At 41.6% G+C, this 9396-nt stretch overlaps 1 long non-coding RNA gene across 1 annotated transcript in view; it reads left to right on the top strand.

Moving 5' to 3' along the window:
- The first annotated feature begins 4132 nt into the window (after window positions 1-4132).
- The window catches only part of LOC121105350, a 9387-nt gene continuing 4123 nt past the window's right edge, over window positions 4133-9396 (top strand). The window contains exons 1-2 of the long non-coding RNA XR_005837799.1: window positions 4133-4413; window positions 5381-5521. This is a non-coding gene — a long non-coding RNA (uncharacterized LOC121105350). The remainder of the gene's footprint in view (window positions 4414-5380; window positions 5522-9396) is intronic.

The raw sequence follows: 9396 nt of genomic DNA, 5'->3' as shown, positions 1-9396 counted from the left end.
ATTATTCCCCATTTTTTAGCATCCTAAGCATATTCATTTGATAATGAGGAGGAGGAAGAAGATGGCAACAATGATTCTCATTACTATTATTTTATTTAAATCTTTGAGAAACTGTTTTACAAAATTAATCTCCTCTTGAAGTAATTTCCTGTTCCAATTGTTGATTTTGTTGTGTTATCTTTCATAGCATTAGATTTCTACACGTCTTTGGGATTTTGAGCTTGTTCATTTTAAGTAACATCTCTCTATTTCTCTTCCTTCCCCTTTTTCTCCCCTTCTGTTTAATATACTTCCTTTCTAGTTGCTTTTTGGGTTGTCTCATTTGCTGATCTAATGTCCAGGACCGGGTCTTAAAATGACAACAAAGAGCACTTCTCCTATAGAGATATGGGGATGCTGTGGATTCAGGTAGAGTGCCAACAGTTTCTAATTGAGAATAATAATAATCAATATTTACTGATTTATTACTAAATGCCAGGAACTATTCTACATATATTGTTTCATATAATGTTCCTAACAACTCTGTGAGTTAGATAGTACTATAACTATTACTGCTACTATCACTACCACAATGATGACAGTTTTACAAATGGGTAAAGTCAGTAAAGCAGGTTAAATAATGTCTTTAGTAAAGACAAACCAGAACATTTAAATCCATCAGTCAATCAATCATCCATCTGTGCTGGTAGTAGATAGACTGAACTCAGACTAAATCAGTTTTCTGGGTTTTTTTTCTCTCAGTATTAACCAGGATTATGGGTATATGTCACCGGAGTATAAGTTTGTGGTTTATAGTAATCAATTTTTCATAGTCTAATGGACAAGCACTCCCCTACTCCAAATGTCTATCCAACTTTCATCCATAGAAGGCAATTTATGATCTCAAGGGGAAAGATGTGATCCAAAGGGCAGGCTGAAATCCTGAAAGTTGACACCTAATAGCACATATCCTGTCTTTGGCTCTCATGTACATTTTTTAAAAAGACTTATTTATTTATTTCAGAGACAGAGAGTGCAAGCAAGTGGGGGAAGGAGTAGAGGGAGGATGAGAATCCTGAAGCAGACTCCTCACTGAGCATGGAGCCTGACTCAGGGCTCAATCCCAGGACCCTGAGATCATGACTTGAGCCCTGCAGGCTCCCTTCTCATGTTAACTTTTAATATACTTATTTTACATATGAAGAAATAGAGTCTCCAGGAGTTAAGTAAATTGCCTAAGAATATATTGCTAGTAGGGGGCAGACTCTGAGTCAAGACCCAAACTCGTGTCTTCTGATTCTTAATATTCTTTGCATGTTTTTGTTGCACCATGATACCCACCTCTGATGAAATACCCACCTATAGCAAGAGAGAAACAGTTTCCCCACTTCACCCTCTCTATTTCTTACAGAGATGTTTATAGTTATGATAGGTTCCTCAGAGATTACTGACAGGAACTGGGAATGGGATATCTCAAGAAAGAACATTGAGGACATTATGGAGGTACTCCAATTTGCTGATCAGGTGAGGACATCTCAGACATTTTACCGGCTCCAATCAGCATAGGACCATCTCCATCAAGGTAGCTGGTTGGGTACATACCCGTTGTGCCAGAAGAGTAGGAAAAATTTCCAGTCAGCAGAGCACTACTTGGTCCAATCCATTCATAGCTCCAGGTCTGATTCCCATGTCCGTAGTTTGACCCATATACCTTCTCCATCCCCTCAACCCCTGATCCAGCTTTAATCCTCTTCCTGGATTCACTCCTCCTCTTCCTTTCTCTACCAGGGATCCTTATTCTCTTTATTATCTTTACCCTTCAACCTTCCTTTCTTCCTGAGTCCCTTCTCTCCTATAGTTGTCAACAGATAATGTCTTACAAGCTCTCAAGTTGCTGAAAGTTAAAATCCTAAATAACAAGATGGCAACTCCACTATGCCAGAAGGTGACAGATATCATCGTTGACTACCTGAGGACAATGGTAAGGAACCTGTGCCTCTGGGCTGGGGACTTTGGGGAAAGAAAGCAACCCAGGTCTGAGCCCAGGAGTTCTTTCTGGTGGTTGATGACACTTGGAAACTAACTGGATCTGGGATATGAGTATCTCATTTCTGAACAGTTTGCTAGAGTCCATATCTAGTACTCTGAGCATATCTCAAGAACTGTGGCCTAGACAGAATTGGAAGCTACGGTAGTGAAGTGAAGTGGTGAGGCAAGAGAAGTGAGATGGAAAGGGGGGAAGGATGTGGGCTATTGGACTCAAAGTATGACCTGGTTTTCAGACTGTGTCCTGGTATATGTTAGGCAGTCACCTTTGTTACTGCAATTCAACTAATCATCTCACTCTATTTAGTAAGCTATTTAAATCCACCTACCTGGGGCGCCTGGTTGGCTCAGCTGTTAAGCGTCTGCCTTCAGCTCAGGTTATGATCCCAGGGTCCTGGGATCGAGCCCCGCATCAGGCTCCCTGCTCAGCAGGAAGTCTGCTTCTCCCTCTCACACTCCCCTTCTCGTGTTCCCTCTCTCGCTTTCTCTCTCTATCAAATAAATAAATAAAATCTTAAAAAAATAAAAAGACCTACCCGTGTGCTAGCCCACCTTTAGACTGAATGTTCATGATGTCTACCTTTCCATCTATCCACATACTTTACACTTACTTTCCTGACACTGGGTTAATCTGGTTTTTTATTTTCTTGGTTAACTACCTACCTGTGAATTATCTTTCTTCTGGTTTACCTGCCTTCCTTGGCATGGCTCTCTTCTGATCAAGACTCCTGACCTGCCAGAGACTTCTAAAGTTGCTTCCATAATCTACCCACCTTCCTGATGATTCACTTGCTGCTGTAGGGGAATTTCTGTGCTCTGAAATCGTCAATCCTCACTCCTGCCCTAACACAGAGACTTTGCAGATTTCTTGTCTACCTGTTCTTTGCACTCTCTAGGAAGCTCTTGCCCTCCACCACTGTGAAGGTATATATTAGATGGGGTGGTAGGTGAGTTTTTGCCTTCTAGATGGAGGAGAATCACTTATTGACCGAAGCTGATTCTCAGAAACTATGGGACTCATCTTGGGGATTAGCCTTGGAACAGTTAATCTTTCTCTTTCCAGAAGCCAGAGGGAGAACTAGAGGAGTTGTGTACTGCGGTCCTAATGGCTCTGGGGTTCCAGTCTCCAGGAATAGTCATCTTCAAGCTGTGGGACAGATGGCACAACAACCTGCCCCCAAATTGCCTCCTGATTGCAGTGGGGAGACTCATCCACTGCCAGGGTATAGTTTGAGTTAGTCTAAGAAAAGGACAGGGGCAGCAGGGGACGTGGGCATTGTATGTGCTCTAGATTAGCTTTATACTCCTGATTTCTCTCACTGGACATCTTCACTTATTTCAGTCATGGGTGTGTATGTGTAGGTGGGAGGGGGACAAACTAGGATCCCTATTGGGCTGCTGGGAACTTAGGAGGGAGTTCCTGGAGACCAAGAATGGCATAGTAGGACATATTAGGGCATGGGAGACCCACAGCTGGAAAGAAGACTTCAGGTGGAGAGAGAAGGCAGAATAGAAAACCCTCATTCAACATTGGTGGGGAGGGGCAAGGAGGAAGCAAAGAGTGCTTTACTTAATGGAACCCACAGTGTTGAATTTGATTAGAGGCTTGGAAGGTAATGGAGTAGCAGGATGAGGCAGAGAATCACCATAAAATCTTTAATCTCTGCCCTGGTGGCTACTGGTGATGGTGGTGGGTCTCTTACCCATTCTGCTCCCCTCTCCCTATCACAAAGTGTGAAAAAACAATCAAGTCAGTGGGCTAGTGCCAGTGACCTGCCTTTTCTTTACCACTTGGAGCTGGGGGCAAAGAGAGTCTGGGGGAGTAAGTTCGCCTTCTGGGCATTAGGTTCAAAAAGACAAGGCATGACACAGCAAGCTCAGAGGACACAGTAACAGAAGCTGGAAACATGTCTCCTGATCTAATCAGAGCAAATGTTTTCACATCCACCTCAGACAGCATAGCTCTTTATTTCCTAAGGATCCTTGGAAGGGAGTGTTCATGTGTAGCCGGTGCTAATACCTTGCATTTATATGCTGTGCTAACATCCATTATTGAGCTTAATCTTCCCAGCATCCCTGCACAGTGGTCACATCAGGAACTGTACTCCTATTTAACAGTTGAAGAAGCTGGAACTCAAATAAATTAAGTAACTTGTTCCAGTTACCCAGACTCTGGAGGCAGAACTAGGATCAGAACCCAGGCCTCCTGGCCTCCAGTCTATAAAGTTTCCTACACTAGGCTAGGATGCTCCCCTCCCTGGGATAGGGATGTCTTTCTTGTACTCTCTCTCTTAGGTGCAGCTTCCTACATAGGTGTCACATGGGCATATACCTTGCGCCTTCTGAGGATGGCCCAAACAGAGGAAGACATGTTGGCAATATGTCATGGTAAGGGTCAGGAGGGTCTGGGGAAGACTCTGTTGGAATCAGGGAGGGAGGAAAGAAGGGCAAATAAAGAGACTGGGTCCCTCTGAATAGGGATCCCAGAAGGCTGGGGAGGGACGGGAAATGGCTGAGAGCAGGCCAGGTGTGAGCAGCTGCTCTTCTCCATATGACTTCTTGGCCTGGATTGGGGCAAGGACCAAGCTTGGTAGGGATGCTGTGGGTGTTGAAAGCCTCAACCACTTTCCCTTCCCCTGCTGGGTGGACCAGGTGTGGTCAGTAAAGAAAGATAGTTGAGGTGGTGGTGAATGGGTTGGTGTTTCCTAGCATAGGACCCCAGAAACCCTTTTAGGGTTGGGGATGAGAGGAATGTGCCCACATGTGTGTATGTTTCCCTTCGTGGGAAGGGAAAGGTGATGGGCAGCTCAAACTCCCTGCATCCCTCACAGTGCTCAAAGGATTGGCCATCAGTGCCCGGAAACATCTGGATCTGGGCACTTCAGATGATGAAATAATGGACATCACACAAGAGGCAGTGTCGTTCAAGGCTTATCTCACTCTCAGGCTGCTCTTCAATCGTTGGTCCCTGAAGAGCAACAACAAGGTGGGAGTTGGATATAGTGGGATTGGATGACTGGCTAAAGGAGTAAGTCTTGAGCCAAAGATGGGCAGGGCCATGTCTCTCTACTTACTGGTGGAAGGATAACTTAAATGGCTCTTCCAAAAGAGCAAGGTGACTTCCCTTAGGCTCCTCTTCCCATTCTCCAGAAAAAGGTAATATCAGAAAACTCCACTGTCCAGGCGCATATTTGTTAAATACACAATTAAACAACTTAAATTTACTGATTACTATTATTGGCCAGGCACTATGCTAGGCCCTGGGGATACAAAGATGAATAAGGAAAAGCCCCAAGGGATTGTCTTGTCTTTTTCCCTGAGCTGAGACAAGTTTGTTGTGTCTCCTTGGGCACAGGTGACAGAGCAAGCTCTGGTGATAATTGGCCATCTCTTCTTCCTCATGCCACCATCCAAACTCAAGAACCAAGTGAACCGGTTAACCCGATGGTTAATGACTTTGATATCGGCAAAAGTGACACCTTTCTACATTTCCCAGGTGATTGGAATGGGGTGAGAGGATAATTTAACTAGTTTATGCTTTCCACATTTATTGAGTAGTTAATGCTAGGGTTGGCAAAGCATGGCCCACAGGCCAAATCCAGTTTGAAGCTTGTTTTTGTAAAATAAGGTTTTGTTGGAATTCCACTATGCACATTTGTTGAATTCATCTAGCCCTTTGAATCTCTCTGACTTTCCTGTCTCCTGCCTCTAGACTCAGATTTAAATGGCTCATGAGAGCAGATCAAGCCCACCTGGGTAATCTGTTTAAAGGTCAACTAGTGTGGGACCTTAATTATGTCTGCAAAATCCCTTCATATCAATACCTAGATTACTGCCTGATTGAATAACTGGGAAAAGGGGCCTGGAATTTGGGAGGCCATCACAGAATTCTGCCTACCTGAGAATTGTTATACCAATGTTAGGCATTTTTAGGAGCAGAGGACCCAGAACTGGAACACATTTCTGATTATTGTTTCAGTCCTTCTTCCATTTCAATGGCATTCCTCAAACTGAGTTCTCTTCAACTTTTAATGGGTGTTTCACAAAAAGAAGCTGTGTTATTTAGCAAAATAGGTGGGAAATACTGAGTTAAAATTAATGTCTTGAATGTAGGACTTCTCAGAGCCTTCAATATGTAAGCTAGTCTTGTCCTCCAAGAAGCAAATACCAACATGGTATTAGAGGTGAAGGAGATTTATTGGAGGAACACCTGTGAGGGAAAACAGGGAGGGAACCAGAGGAGGCTGGGAGCCATCAGACTGTGATGTATGTCTGACCCTTGATAAGGAGAAGGGGAAGGAGGGAAGAAAGGGAAAGAAGGTTTTAGATTACAGTGTAGTTCTAAGAAAGTTTCAGTAAGGCCACCAGGGAGTCATTGAACCAAAGTCATCCATCAGAAAAGTCCCACATCTTTATGGAGTAGGCCTGCCTTCGTGGACTTGCCACATTCAGTCATTGGCTGGGAGAAACCTGTGGGAATCTGCCTTCAGTTTTAACACAGTGATGGATTTTAGAGCATGACAGCTGGAGATATTGGTTAATTATGCACCTCAGAATAGGCATCTGAGAGGCATCTTTTTCAGGGTTGCTAAATATGCTAATGTGCATTTGTGACTTTCTAAGATGAGGATTTTTTTTTTTGAGTGCAAAACTCATTAGCATTGAGTTTCTAGGGACTAACAGTTTGCAGTCTACCATTACACTACCACTTCAAATGCACTTTCCTTGTTATAGAAAGAGATGACCTTTCTCACATATGTACTCTGAGTTTTGTCCATCAGTGGACCACCCACACAGTCTCTTGTTTAATCTCCCTGATGGCACATGTCAGCATGTTCTCTAGGTAATGTCTATGAATTCGGAACAAAGGTTTGCTCTATGTAGCCAATTAGCCAGTTGGAAGATGAAATTTGTATCCCAACTACTTGTCTGCAGATTTCAGGTGAAGATTCCACCCCACATCTTGGCTGACAGTGGGAAATGTTTTGACTTCTCCTTCTCCTTCCTCCTTCTCTCTCACTCCAGGGCATAGTGATTGAGAATCAAGATATTTATCAGCGCATAGTATAATTTTGTTTGGACATCAACCAGCACTAATCAGCTCTATTTAAGCAAACTGGCCCTAATAGGAATCCATCAGGTAGACCAAAGGAGAAACGTTGAATATCCAAAATCCAGTGGAGGGATTTTTGCTTCTGGTAAAGATGGGGTCAGATTTACCCTCTTGCCTGAAACAACTAAAAAACTGGGCAAAATATATGAAATAATGGTTTTTAAAACATTGGGCATCAGGCAACAAAGAACAGTGATTCCTGAGAGGCAGGAAAGAAATGAGATGAGCCCTATTACTGCCCCAGCTAATTTTCTTAAGGGAGTTTCCAGGTGGTGGCATAGGGAAAGAAAACCCAGGAAGAGTCCAGTGGACTTACTGAGTTGACAAGATGGCAATGAGAATCCAGGGAGACCAAGGCAGCTAGAGTTTACAGGGCAGAATATTAAACAGTGCATGCATATGAGGAAACTGTCTCAGGTGAGGAAAAGAACAAAGAATTAAGAGAACAGTAGCCAGAACTCACACAGGGCCAGGAATAGTGCCTGCTCCCACCAACCAGCCTGAAAACTTCATAATTCACAGGCATTGGGTAGAGTACTGAGAAGGTGGGGCAAAATTAAGAACAGGCTGAATGCTGTTCTTGTCTAACAAATCTTAAAATCAAGACCCCCCAAAATCAAACTATTTCCAAGTAACTGCATTCCAGAAGAAATTCAAGAATATAAGAATACAAAAAAAAAAAAAACCCAGCAGTCAATAAGGTGAATTCACAATGAGTGGCATTAAATAAAAAATCACCAGGCATGCAAAGACACAAGAAACTATGGTGTATGATAGGGAGAAAAATCAATCAAAACTGACCCAGAACTCACACAGATGTTAGAAATAGCAAACAAGGACACCGAAACAGGTATTATAACTGTATTCTGTAGGTTTGAAAGATAGATTGGAAAATAAAAGATTGATTAACTTGAAGACATAGAAACAAAAACTATACAAAATGAAACACAGATAAAAAGATAGAAGTAGAGGGAGAAGGAGGAGGAGGAAGAGGGGGAGGAGGAAGCTTCAGTGTGGTACGGACAACTTCAAGCAGCCTAATTTATATGAAGTTGGAGTCCCACCAAAAAGGGGAAAGACAGAAAAAATATTTGAAGAAATAGTGGTCAAAAATTGTCCAAATGTGAAGTAAACAATAAATTCACAGTTCCAAGGCACTAAGTGAACCCCAAACACAAGAAATATAAAGAAAACCACACCAAGCCATACCATAATCAAATTTCTCAAAACCAGTGAAAAAAAGAAAATCTGAAATGCAGAAAGTAAAAACAAAAATTAAACCAAACCAAACAATAAGAACAACATGTTTCATATAGAGGAATAAAGATAAGGATAATAGAGTATTTCTAACTGGAAACAATGCAAGTAAGAACATAGTAGAATTCAAGGTACTGACAGAAAAACACTATATCCTAGAATTCTATACTTGATGGTAATATCTTTCAGAATGAGTAAAAAAAAAATCTTTACACATAAAAAAACTGAAAGAATTCATCACCAGTAGATCCATATTATAAGAAATGTTAAAGGAAGTCCTTCAGGCAGAAGGAAAATGATACCAGATGGAAATATGGATTTATACACAAGAATTAAGAGAACCAGAAATGGTAATTGTATGAGTGAATATATATTTTTTCTTATTAAAAAAAATCTCTTTAAAAGGTAACTATTTAAACAAATACAACAATGTAGTGTGGAGTTTGTTACATGTAGAAGTAAAATATATGGCAACAATAGCACAAAGTATAGTGTAAGTATACCTATACTTACTGTACATAAAGTAGTATAATATCACTTAAGATTGACTGGGATAAGTTAAAAATGTATGCTATAGGAACGCCTGGGTGGCTTAGTCGGTTGAGTATCTGCCTTCAGCTCAGGTCATGATCCCAGAGTCCTGGGATTGAGTCCCGCATCAGGCTTCTTGCTCAGTGGGGAGCCTGCTTCTCCCTCTGCCTGCCACTCCCCCTGCTTGTGCTCTCTCTCTCTGATAAATAAATAAATAAAATCTTAAAAAAAATGTATGCTATAAACCCTGTAGCAACCACTAAAATAACAAAGAGTTATAGCTAACAGGCCAACAAAGGGTATAAAATGGAATTATAAAAAATATTCAATTAATTTAAAAGAAGGCGCAGATAGAGGGACAGGAGAACAAAGAATTGGTACTAGTAGGAAACAAACAGCAAGATGATAGATTTAAGCCCAACCATAATAAATAAATAAATAAATAAATAAATAAATAAATAAATAAATAA

This window comes from Ursus maritimus, unplaced genomic scaffold, assembly GCF_017311325.1.
Source record: "Ursus maritimus isolate PB19 unplaced genomic scaffold, ASM1731132v1 scaffold_26, whole genome shotgun sequence".
Lineage (NCBI taxonomy): Eukaryota > Metazoa > Chordata > Mammalia > Carnivora > Ursidae > Ursus > Ursus maritimus.
This window is presented reverse-complemented; position numbering and strand designations above follow the sequence as displayed.